A 12,655-nucleotide genomic window follows, 5' to 3' on the forward strand; every position below is an offset into this window, starting at 1 on the left:
ATGGGTCCGCTCAGTGTGGCAGAAGTGGTTAAACTGTGTCGATGTCAGGAGGCTCGGGACAGATTCGTGCCCCCGAGCAAGAATGTGACCTTTTAAAAGCAATGGCTTCCAGGACGACTGTCAATATGAAAGAGTCCCATCAACGGTGTTTGCAGTAAAACTGAATGAAATCACCTGATAGAAAGCACATCCATTTTGAAGAAAAACATTTGACCATCCGGCAAGTGCTAATATAGCTAAGCATGATTTGGTGAATCAAGTGATAGAGAAGCACTAAAAGTAATTTAAAGCAGCATTAAGTGATCATTAAGTGTCATGACAACACCCTCCACAATACATTTGGTCCAGTCACTTTACACAGATAATTGTATTGTGAAGCAAAGTAGGAGGCTGATGTTATGGGCTTTGTCTGTTCATGACCTAGACCAGTGGTTCTCAACGTGGGGTCCGGGGACCACCAGGGGTCCTTGAGGGGGTTCCAGGGGGTCCCCAGCAAATTGATGAATTGTTAAACTTCACCATTATTTAATTTACAAGAAGACAAGTTAACACAATTAGAGAATGTAGAAGAATGACTGTTTTGATCATAGTTTCACTGTTTTCTCTTTACCTACAATACAGATAGTCATGGAATTCTGGACAAAATCATATCTAACAATAAAAATATTCTCAGATTTGGGTCCAAGAGACAAAATCTCATCAAATGGGGGTCTAATGTGGACTAAATTAGAGGTCCTTGATATGAAAAAGGTTGAGAATCGCTGACCCAGACGTTGAGACAAAAAGATTAAGCTAATACTGAATTCCACTGTGCCAGAGAATAAATGTGATTTTACTAATAATGGTTCACATTTTTATACCAGGACTACTACAGTTTAAGTGCAAGAGCAGACATCTTTTGTCATTTTTTCAAACTCACAGTTTGATTAGATGATTATATTAGATGAAACTTTAATGATCCCCATGGGGAAATTGGGCTATTGCAGCAGCAAAATAGTAATAGAATACATCAATCATTTCATTATATCAGATAGCATCAGATACATCGAATACATCAATTTGTTTTTATAAAAATTTGCCAAAAACAATCATTTAGCTTAGTGTTCATTCATTTCATGTAGAATAAAGTGACTCTATTTGATTTAAAAAACAGTCAATCAAATATATTGGCTGTTGAGAATATCCATGGCAGTCCAAGCATATAAACTGTTTTCTGTGTCATACTTTTCAAGAAGTAGTTTTGCCAATTTGCAAGCGTCAATAACAATAGTCTAAAAAATGTTGATGATTGAAAGACAACACGCTTATGCTCTTTTGAGATACTGCTTTAAAAGATGGGCAAATATTTTTGTATTCAAAAGGGCCAAAAAAAAATAGCAGGGGCTTCACATATGTTTTCTTGTCACTGTAATTATCCTGTTCTGGAGAGAGAGGATCTTAAAAGCTTTTTTACTGTCAGTACACAATGCACCACTCTATATGGGCTGTAATTCTAATACATTTAGTGGAGCTCAACAGCTGAAATTATAGCATCTGCATGTGCCCTGAAAACTGATCTCACAGCCAAGAAAGGAATGGTGCACAATCTATTTATCCTTAAACAATAGCTTTGAAAATAAGTGAAAGGTAATCTTTGTCTTTTGCAATGATCTCATATTCTCGTGTGATACAAAACGTCGGGGTACAGTTTCGAATCTAATAAGCCTCCCAGGACTTTCTGGGCAGAGCGATGACAAGGAAAAGCATGATGGAATGGATAAAAGCAGCTCCGTTATCAGAAATTACAGCAGAGCCTGAGTTGCGCCTGTGAGACCCAATGAGTCATTTAGCTTCTGTGGGAAAGGGGTGAGGATGAACAGGGTGCATTAAGTAATGAATACTCACGCTCACCCAAATGGCTTGGATGATGGCATCCTGAATGGCAGCAATGATTAATAGCGTCAACATTAGCACCTTATACAATGAAACTATGGGGAAGGTGCCAAACACACAAATTTAAAAATGTTTTTTCAAAGGCGAGAGGGAATGAAATTAATGGGGCCTGTGGCAAACTGGATTACAGGTTGTGAGGCATCTAGGCTGACTAGCTATGACTTGAGGACTCAAATGTGGTTAAGCCCATTTAAAATGCAACTGCTGTAAGTCATTTCTCTGAAAATGATGAAAATCTATCATGTCATACTCTTCATCTTGCTAAAGTGGTAATCTGCAAAATACTTTTTTGTTTTATTCTGTCTCCATCTTTGGTGCTCAGCTTTCATTGCTGTGGTGTTTCTGCACTGCTCTTCCCAGAGATCCACTGTCAATCAAACAGTGTGTCCAGTACTGTGACGTCTTTCTCCTTGGATTTTCTGTTGATGAAGTTTGAGTTTCTGTAGGTGGTGCTCTGTTCTTTGTCTGTTCAGCCATGGTGGCTATCACTGCTCATGTTAACTACCCAGTTCTTCTATTTATTCCAAACAAACTGGAAACGTAAAACGCAGCAGAGAAGATTTCCCAGTAAAGAGCTACCACACACCGGCTGTTTAGAACAGCAAATGTTAAAGCTTTCATGAACTGGATATAGGTTGAATCACTACTGTGTTATATCAATCAGTGATACAGAGTAGCAAAAGATTTATTTATACAATTATATGATATCATGATGTATCATGCCTCTTGACATCATCATTCAAGCATTGTCCCTTACTGTATGTACAGTATCTACTCTTTTATGTCCCATCTATGTTGCTATTTAAAGAGCACCAAAGACGTCCATAAGCGCCCAGACAAAATGTAGGAGTATAAAAATGTCCAGGCTAATGTAAGCGATTTTGCTACTCATTCTGAATACAGTCCTGCCATAAACAGGTGTAATAGTGTTTTGCATGAATTCAAAATGCTGTTGGAGAGCAATATTGAAGCAGCTGAAGCTTTTCATATCCCAGCCTCTCCAAAGCACGGAGGAGAAATGATTATTAATAATAACAATCCATCAGAGGAACACTAAAGCATTCCATTATTGAAAGAGAAGAGGTCACATCACGATCATGATCAACAGCATGCGCTTGACATGATGCTAACCTATTGGTGTGATGAATATTAATGTGAAGTAGACTGATGGTTTGGAAGGGCTTCCTAAAGGCCACAAGATGAATGTGGTTTCCAGAGGTATCATCCCATTGGCTATCTTTTAGTTTTTTAATTTCTCTGACGATGATGATTCTGGATATGTTTACATGCATGGAGTAATTACTGGACATTAATTCAAGTCCTGAATCTTCTAGCCTTCCTGGTCTGCTAACTGGAAGCCACTAACTGGACACAACTACTATTCCTGCCTTTCATATGACTGTTGCTTTAGATATGGCAAATGCAAACACAAAGATCACGCAAAGACCTTTTATTGTCATTACTTTGAGTTAGGCTTCACATCAGGTTAGTGGATCAGTTCTTGCGTAAATCACTTAAAAATCATCAATCATGATTTCAAAGAGTTGATCTTAGCCTAAAGTGGCGCAGGAGATATCGATCTTGGCCCATGATCCCATGTTTAAAAGATGCAGATGCTGATTCTAATCAATACACTCGCAAAATGGGTTTAATTAATCAGCGGGTCGGTTGGAAATCACGCTTTGACATTTGAAAAAAGATTTTCACTGTGAACTACTACTGTATTGATGCCACAGTGGGAAAAAAAATTGGCTCAGTATCTCGTTATAACGAGAAACCTTTCTCGTTATAACAAGATCTTTTTCTCGTTATAACAAGATATCTTCACGTTATAATGACATCTTTTCTCGTTATTATGACATACCAACTTATCTCGTTATAACGTGAAACTTTTCTCGTTATAAGATACCAAGAAGATACCACATTTAGATACCAAGAAACTTTCAAATGTTATAATGAGAAAAAGATCTATAGCCTAATGAGAAAACAGCCTATGGACATCGGAGAAATTGAGAATGGCTCGTTTACACGATTTAATCAAGTTGACTAGACTCATGGAATGAGACAACTCAGCAACAATCAAACAGGGGGGCTTCATGTTACATGGATCCATACCATAAACACATATGAGCACGCACCTACACGTACACGCACGCACACACGCATGCACACACACACACACACACACACACACACACAGTAATCTCTTAATAAACTGCACAAACATTTCACAATGCTCAGCACTGCAGCCAGCTGGCTAATACAGTCAACTCAACTCATCCTGACACAATCAATATCTCGTTATAACGAGATATGTTGGTATGTCATTATAACGAGAAACGTTTCTCGTTATAATGAGATAAATTGGTATGTCGTAGTAACGAGAAAAGATATCATTGTAACGTGAAAATATCTTGTTATAATGAGAAAAAGATCTCGTTATAACGAGAAAAAGATCTCGTTATAACGAGATACTGAGCCTATATTTTTCTCCCACTGTGACATCAATACGCTGCCGTAGTGAACAGCTAAAACCACCCAAACAAACTCAACTGATAGGTTTGTTTGTCTTCTTGCTGATTCTTGTCACTGAGATAGACAGGACACACTCTGACATAGACCATCCAACACTATGATCAGATCTAATGGCCATTATAATGACCCACCAAGTGATAAACGACATGATTGAACAAGGATGGTAATTTCCGTTTGTTGCGCGCTAAAATATGACATTACTTTTATGGGTAATTGAATTACTCATAAAGCTACTCCACCCGTAATCCCCCCTCCATAATCTTGCTGGGCAATCACCTCCCAGCCTACAGACCAAACTATAAACTCGGGCAGCTTTCTTTGTTTAGTAGACCTATGTTACTACCATGTGCTCAGACTCATCATCTAACCAGGAAATGAACTTTTTATGTCAACATACAGGAGGCAATGCCCCAGGAGGGAGCAACAGATCACGCTTTATGTCTATAGCCTCCACTAAAACAGCAGCATTTATTCCCCTCACCCTCTCCAATCAGTTCAACTGCTGAAGCCTGATTTCCTATTGCTACTGTAGAATGGAAAGTTGAGTCCTTTAGCTCATTTTATCTAAGCCTCTCTAAATCTCCAAATGTCCAGAGAACTGAATAAATAAAATTGGTGAAAACATGAGCTTTGAAATGTTCCATCATAGATTTATTTATTTTCTTTACAGCTTTAAAGAAAGTCCATAAACAACATCATTCCAACAAAGAAAGCTGCTAAAAACACAAATATCAAGGACTATTTAACAAGTGGTTGTCTGCTTTCTTTTATCAGCTGTAATTATCTGTTACATAATGAGCAGTTTTTGCTCTAAGAACAATTATTATTTCAAAGCCATGCTCTGTTGTGTGACCCATGCACACATATGCCACAAATCACTTTACTGTATACTCTACTGCTTGTTGTTTGCTTGCAGGTAGTCCTCTGCTCATCTTTGGCTTGAGGTAACGCTATCTTTCTGAGGCGCCAATTCATGCGCTTGGAATTAGAAGGTTCTATCTGAATTTTATGGGTTATTCCCATATTAAACTGGTTACTGTGGCATGGAAACTTTCACTTCTGGTTTTCACCATCAGTGCAAACTCACTCTTGTCTCACACTAATTTTAATGTCAAGAGAATACATGGCAACAAGCATTAGCCTACGTAGCCTACTATTACTGTTACTATTGGCATCATTTCTTTGCCCTGTATTAGAAGTAAGATACTACTATTATGTTAAAGGCATACTGAGTAGGATTTTGCTGGTTGTGGCTTGTAAAAAGCCTTGTCTGGGGGGAAGAGCAATGCAGAGTTGGACAGGTAGCTGCCGGTTAGCTTAGCTAGCTAGCTATCTCAGCTTTTCTACTACAACGAAGCTACGCTAACAACAGTAGCTAGTTGCCAGCTCACGACACACACTAGCTCTGACCAGAACTGACCAGTTACTCTGTAGCAGAGTTTGGACCGCTACCGTAGCCAGCGAGGCTTTTAGATATAAAAGGATTCAGCAGTGGTTTTGGTTGCAGGTGAACACACCTGCTGCCAAAAGGTTGACACCCAGAAACATCCCGAACATTCAGAAATAAGAAAATCCAGGCAGAAGGCAGGCTCTCTGTAGACACAGACAGTCACACACTACCAATGGGCCATAAGTAATGATTGAGGATAATTTTTGGATGAGTTTATGCTATTTCAAGGGGGAAAATCCTGCTCAGTATGCCTTTAACTGGTTTGTTCATGGCAGCAGGGAGACTCAATAAGATCTTAACCAGAGTATGGTCAAAAACACAGCAAGTATATTACTCTGTGCATGTAAACATAGCCAGTGTCACCATTAGAGAAACTAAGAAAGAGAGCGAGCCACAAAACTACTGTGGGATGATACCTCTGGAAAGCAAATTCATCTTGTGGCCTTTAGGACATGGTATTTTTCATGGAATGTGAACATGAAACCTTGACAGAAAATATTCAAGATAGAGTAACATTGGAGCCAGAGACTGGCACTGTCCTTAATCAGATATTGACAAAAATCTCCCCACTATTCAAGGTAAAATACTCCAGAGGGGGACCTTGCCCTGTACATGCATAAAGAAAAGGGCAAGCCGAAGACATATCCTCCAGTCCGAGCGCAAAAAAGATTAGCGTATAATACAGCGGATACTTCAGCTGACAAGTGGGTGGATGTCCTTGAAAAGCAAGGGCGGCAGGCTATAATTTGTAATTAGTGAGAAAGTGATTTCTATGGCCAAACCGATGCATGTGATGTGCTTCATTTTAATTATATTGATAATTGCAGCATAATCATTTGTAAATTGTTTAGAATGAATTAAGATATTAAATGTATTGATCTGGACTGAGGATGCAGTGAGACTCAATATCATTTTTACCTTGAAAGATTTATTATAGTTTCATATTTAATTAAAATTGTATTATTATTATTGAATATTATACATTTGAGCACTGAAAAGAGAATACCCCACTTTTTCAGTTCACCTTATTGCAAAGCTCCTGAATGAAAACCTCATAATTCATTTTATTGTACTTGAATTGAAAGTTCACTTTATAGGTCAAGTAAATTGTATGAACAGACTGTATAGCCCTATAAAAAACATCAAACAAATCCCATTTAAAAAAAAAATGCATTTGCATCCATGAGTTTTTCTCTTTGAGTTGACTTTGGATAAGCATTCAGGCGACAGCAGCATTGTTGTTTAATTCATTAACAAGATTGGACAACACGACCCTCTTGGTATGCAGCCCACATTTCAACCTGCGCTGACGGGGGTTCAATACTCCGAAAGCATCCGCGAGCCAAAAAGATTTCTCATTCTACTTGAGTGGGCTTTAAGAATACAAAAAGAGACGAAGTACAAAAAGTCACTAGTGGTTGTCAATTACTGGAACGCTTAAACATCCTGACTGCTTTTCCCTGTACTGACGTAAGAGTTTTAATGTCATACGCAATCCAGTTAAAGACTGCGGCAACTGGAGTGAATGAATGAAGGCCACACCCTCCCTCCCTCTCTCTCTCTCTCTCTCTCTCTAATAGCGTAGTAGTGGTAGTAGGTGCCAAGGGAGCTCCTGTGTATTTCCCTGTCTGAGTGTGATTGATAATGTCTGGGGTTCGTCCTCTTCGTCATTGCTAGTGGAGACGACAGCGTGACTTCACTGAGTGCTGCAGTCATTCAGCCTGGCTGGGGATGCCAAACGGCTATTTTGATCCCAGTTTGAGTCAGAGATGCAGAACTTAATTTGTGCTCATTTGTAGGCAATGCTGGTTCCTACCAGGATTAGACCGATATATCTATTTGCCAATATTTTGGGCCGATATTGACCTCTGATATGATGGATATGATGCAGTTTGATTGATTACATATTTATTGTAGAATTGATCAATACTACACTGGTTGTCTATGGGAAGAACATAACCTGATTTGATTCTAATGAGACATTTTGATCGGATTCCACACAAGTATGCATGAATATGTTGTATTATCGTTATCATTATAGTTTCAATGGAGAGTTTTAGTATCCTATGATGGCCTAAATGCCGTTTCAAAGACTTTTCCTCCCTGCCAAGAATAAAATGTTGAGGGAAACACTGGATACTTGTAATTCTTTAGCATGAAAAAGCTCAAATTTAAAAATACTGAATATCAGCACAAAAAATTCAGCCAGCTTAAATTAAAAAACCCATATCGGTCAAGCCCTAGTTCACACCCTGATTGGTCATGTGTGGATACACTTTATTACTTCCTGCTGCTGCTGTTTGTTCAGGGCCGAGTGGCGGAAATTCTGAATTGCAACAGGCAACCAATAAAACACGGAAAACCTTCTAACTTATCTAATCAATATATATCGCTCCACTTTACACTTACCAAGCACTCTTCTGACAAATCTCTTCCAAATTTTATTCCAGCAGTAAACGGAAAGAGGAACACAAAGGGTTTATTAAGGCAGGACGTCGCCTTAAGGATCTATCTGTAGCTGTAGTGGTCAATGGCGCGAACCCCCGGAGCATTTTAATACCTCCTGTATTCACGTGTCAGCATGCTTGAAGTGAAGTACAGGAGGAAGGGGGTGAGAGGTGAGGCCTGGGTCGCGTTGGAAATGAGAGTGACAATGAGAGAGTGCTTTTGCAGAGCCGGTGATTAGACCCGACGTGTTCGTTGCTGTCATTTTCCACCAGCCCAGGTAGACCGTCATGATTAAAATCCCTTTAAACGAAGCTTTCGCCACTACTGAATGGAAATCACCCCTAGGCAACGTCTAAAAGCCAGGGTGATTCATTCTTTCACTGAACTCAGGTGGTTGTTAATGGAATAGCATTCCCGTAGGATTTTAAAGTGCGCGTGTACGTGTGTGTGGGGGTGTGGGTGTGGGTGTGGGTGTGGGTGTGTGTGGTGTGGAAGGGCACAGGAAGGATACAAGCAAACGGGAGCCTTCCAGATGTTACACAGTGTGATTTCATTCTTATAATGTCCAAGGAAAATAAAATGTCTCTATAGCCTTGGTGGCACCTTCACACATGAAATCTCTTCAAGCAACTCCATGAAAACCATGGAGGCACTTGTGAGCTGGAGTGTAAAACATACTGAGCAACGAAGGAGAAAACAAAAATAGAATCACTTAAGAGAAAATAAGAATAATAATAATAATAATAATCATAAAATTACTTAATAGAAATTACTTATTTTGATTTTTTTTTTTTTTTCTTTGTCATTTTATTTTATTGTTTTATTCTTTCACTGAAGTGAAGTCTCTTCATTTTGAGTGTGTATGTGTGTGTGTTTGTGTAGGAGTGTTAAAAAGAATAACAGCTGTTTTTGCTACACAATATGATTTCATTGCCGCACTCCTGTATTAATCATCCAGTTCTATAGGTGTACTTGACATTTGGCTGGTAACAATTGTAACTGAAGTTGATGTGAAGCACAGCATAACTCTACATCAATTTGTTACAGTGCCTCTGCAAGCAAACTGCAAGCAAGCCCCACCTCCCCACTTGGTGTTCCTACATGCAGATCAAGTGAGACCACTTCACTTTGTATAGCTTCTCTTTATCAAACTCGTCGCTGGTAGGCGTTTTTTGGGGACAAGCATTGAATCAAATTCTCAGTTTGTTTAACACTGTTTATGTAGACTGATTTGGTATTTTATTATTTTCTTCTCATTTCATTTTGCCCTAATATAATCCATATACGTATGGAAAACATACTCTTGATAGTTTGCTTTACTCTAGCAAGCTAGCTAGCTAACTGGATACAGCTATTTGGATGTGATGGGATAGAAGTCTAGCAAGCTAACATGACTTGTTTAGCCTACAAGAGCTAAAGTTAGCAACTAAAGAATTTTAGGCTACTTCCACTAACGTTACAAATCATGAAGGCCACCATTCTCCAGCTTTTTGCTCAAATGTGAATGGTTCTTGCGCCGCGAATTTCAATTTGCATAATCTAAAACATTTTCAGGTGGCTCAGTGATTAGCTGTTTCCTTATAGCAAAAAGGTCCTGGTTTCAATTCTTGGCCCTGGGCCTTTGGGTTTTCTAACCACTGTCCAAAGACAAGCAAATCAAGTGATTCAACTCTTAACTGCCCATAGGTGTGAGTGTGTTGGTGTGTCTGTATGTGTTTGTCTGTGTATGTGTTAACCCTGTGATGGCGACCTTTCCATGGTGTTTCTCTGCCTTCCACCCAATGCATGCTGGGATAGGCTCCAGCCCCCCTGTGACCCTGAATTGGAATAAGCAGGTATGGAAAATGAATAAATAAACTTTTTCAACTTTTCTAATCACGTCGCGTTGCCACCAATCCGCACACAGTATAACGGGGTTATTCACTTCTTATAGACGATGAATAGAGGTGAACTATTCACTTTGTGAAATCACATCTGGTCTGCAACTACTGTTAAGACAGGAAAAAGAGTTACTTGATGTCACTGTGCTCCAAAATTTGACTTTGGCACCTAAAAGGATGAATTCAGCATCACTGGTGTGGCTTTAAATGTATTACACATCCTTGCCTGCCTGCTATCTATCAAAGGAGGAGAAGTATTTTCAATATATGGTAAAGCTTGTTTCTTCCTTGTGTCTCAGACAGTCAGTTATCAGTATTCCTTTCACATTGGCCACCCGCCCACAAGTGAATGTCCATTACCTAGATGCAGCTGGAGCTCAGGGGACCAGCTCTATCAGAAGGTCACTGCATTGTTCAGGCAACCAAACTCTTAGCAAAGGGAGTCATTCAGCCATAAAGGAACAGAGCAAGTTTTGGTCAGAATCCAAAGACGATCAAAGGCCATTTATCAAATGTCCAACGTTACACTTCCTGAATTTCTGCACCATTCCCAAGTCAAACTCACAAACCTGGTAATGGTGGTGTGTTTTTAATCTTTTGTTTTTATTCTCCAAGCGACTGACTGAGCCCTTGGTTAGAGAATTGACAGAACTTGACAGCTAAATGTGAAAGTTGCAGGTTTGTGACCAGAAGGTATTGTGGTTTGAATTCCAACATCAGCTGGGAGACTAATGGCAGAAAAGGTGAATGAGTAATGCTGTCTCTCAACAGCTACCACTGAGTTGCCTTTGATCAAGGCAGGGCTCCAACACTTTTTAAGATCACAGAATCCCAATTAGATACACATTAGACCGTAGACCTCCATTTGATAAGACTGCGTCCCAAGGAACCCTAAGATTTTTGTTATCAGATATCACTTGGTACAGAATTTAAAAGCTGTCTTTAGTGTAGATGGGGGGGATGACAGCAGTGGGGAGAGTGAAAAATCTGATCAACACAGTCAACCATACACATTCTCACTTTGTGTTCCTGTACCAAGTCATATCTGACAACAAATATCTTCCGAGGTAGGACTCCTTGGGACCAATCAAACTTTTAAGAGAGTGAAATAATGGTGAAATTAAATTCTTCTTTTGCCGGGGACACTATGGGACCGTCTCAAGGACCCCTGGTGGCCCCCACAACCTAGTTTGGGAACCATTGGAGTATGGCACTACACCAGTTGCTCCAGTGGAAATGCTCAGTGGCCACCAGTAGGAGATTGGTTATACTGGGCAGGGTGAACATATATAATTTTATGAATGTAAAAGGAGCACGTATGCTCAGCAAATCCTCCCTGGATAAAAAAAAGATTCCGGAAAAACTCTGACAATGACTTTAAAGAAGTGTCAGTGAACAATAAATCCAACTCAATTCATAAGTACCACTTACAGGAAGGATTAACCACAGCTCTACACATAGCCTGCCTTTTTGTTTGTATTAATGGCCTGCTCTATTATATTTTATACTAAAATTAAAATTGAGCAAATGCAGCTGCCACATGCATTATCTTCATCTTTAGTACAACGGTCATGTCACGCACTGACCTGTATGAATACACATGAGTGTCTAAATCAGAGTGAGGCTACAGTACACACACAGAAATATTTTTATGTTAATGACTTCATTTGGCGGATTCAGTTAAGTCAGTCAGTTAAAAGGTTAGAAAAGGTAAAGGTTTGTAAAGGTTCTTTGATGGTGAATCTTTTCTAATGTTCTTTCTTTGGGATTGGCTGTCTAACAGTGTGCTGATGGGAACAAACAACTGAATAATCTGAATATTTGTTATGTATAGGACTACCATGCTGTTCCATAATAGCAACACAGGAGAGAAGGCAAAAGTGACAATATTTCTGTCTCCCCATCAGAATTTGAATGATGGTAACGCTGTCCTGAACAAAAAAAATGTATACATTATGCAAAAAATGATGAAGCACTAAACATGAACTGGTCCTTCTTTCACTTTTCAACAGCAGTGGAATGCTCATTAATTCTTGTTTTAATGGAGCAGTTCTTGCCATGAAAAAGAGCTTATAAACTGGAAGAACAGTGTAGAAGCAGCATATCTGTCACTGCCATCAAGGTGCTCAGGCTGGAAAATTACCTGCATGAGCCCCTGCTGTGCAAAATCTAGTGAACCTATTATGCCCACAGAGTACAAGAGTACATTTGAAAAGACTTCTAGTCTTCAGAGTTGTTTTGTATTAAGTCTCATAGGGTTGTTTTGTATTAAAGGTGCTACATGTATCATTTTAACATCAATAAATTGTTACCACATTAATTTTGAGACATTAGTGTAATTAACAATATATTATAGTGAACAAATGGGACCATTGCTGAGAAGATTGGCAGCCTCTACTGGCCTCTACAC

The 12,655-nt window shown here is 39.3% G+C and overlaps 1 protein-coding gene across 1 annotated transcript in view; it reads right to left on the bottom strand.

Annotated features, from left to right (window-relative positions):
• Window positions 1-732: 732 nt before the first annotated feature.
• asns (asparagine synthetase) overlaps window positions 733-12,655 on the bottom strand; it is a 35,406-nt gene continuing 23,483 nt past the window's right edge. The window contains exon 13 of the transcript XR_013507480.1: window positions 733-761. The gene's annotated coding sequence lies outside the window, so the exon portion shown is untranslated. The remainder of the gene's footprint in view (window positions 762-12,655) is intronic.

This window comes from Centroberyx gerrardi, chromosome 19 (assembly GCF_048128805.1).
Source record: "Centroberyx gerrardi isolate f3 chromosome 19, fCenGer3.hap1.cur.20231027, whole genome shotgun sequence".
NCBI lineage: Eukaryota > Metazoa > Chordata > Actinopteri > Beryciformes > Berycidae > Centroberyx > Centroberyx gerrardi.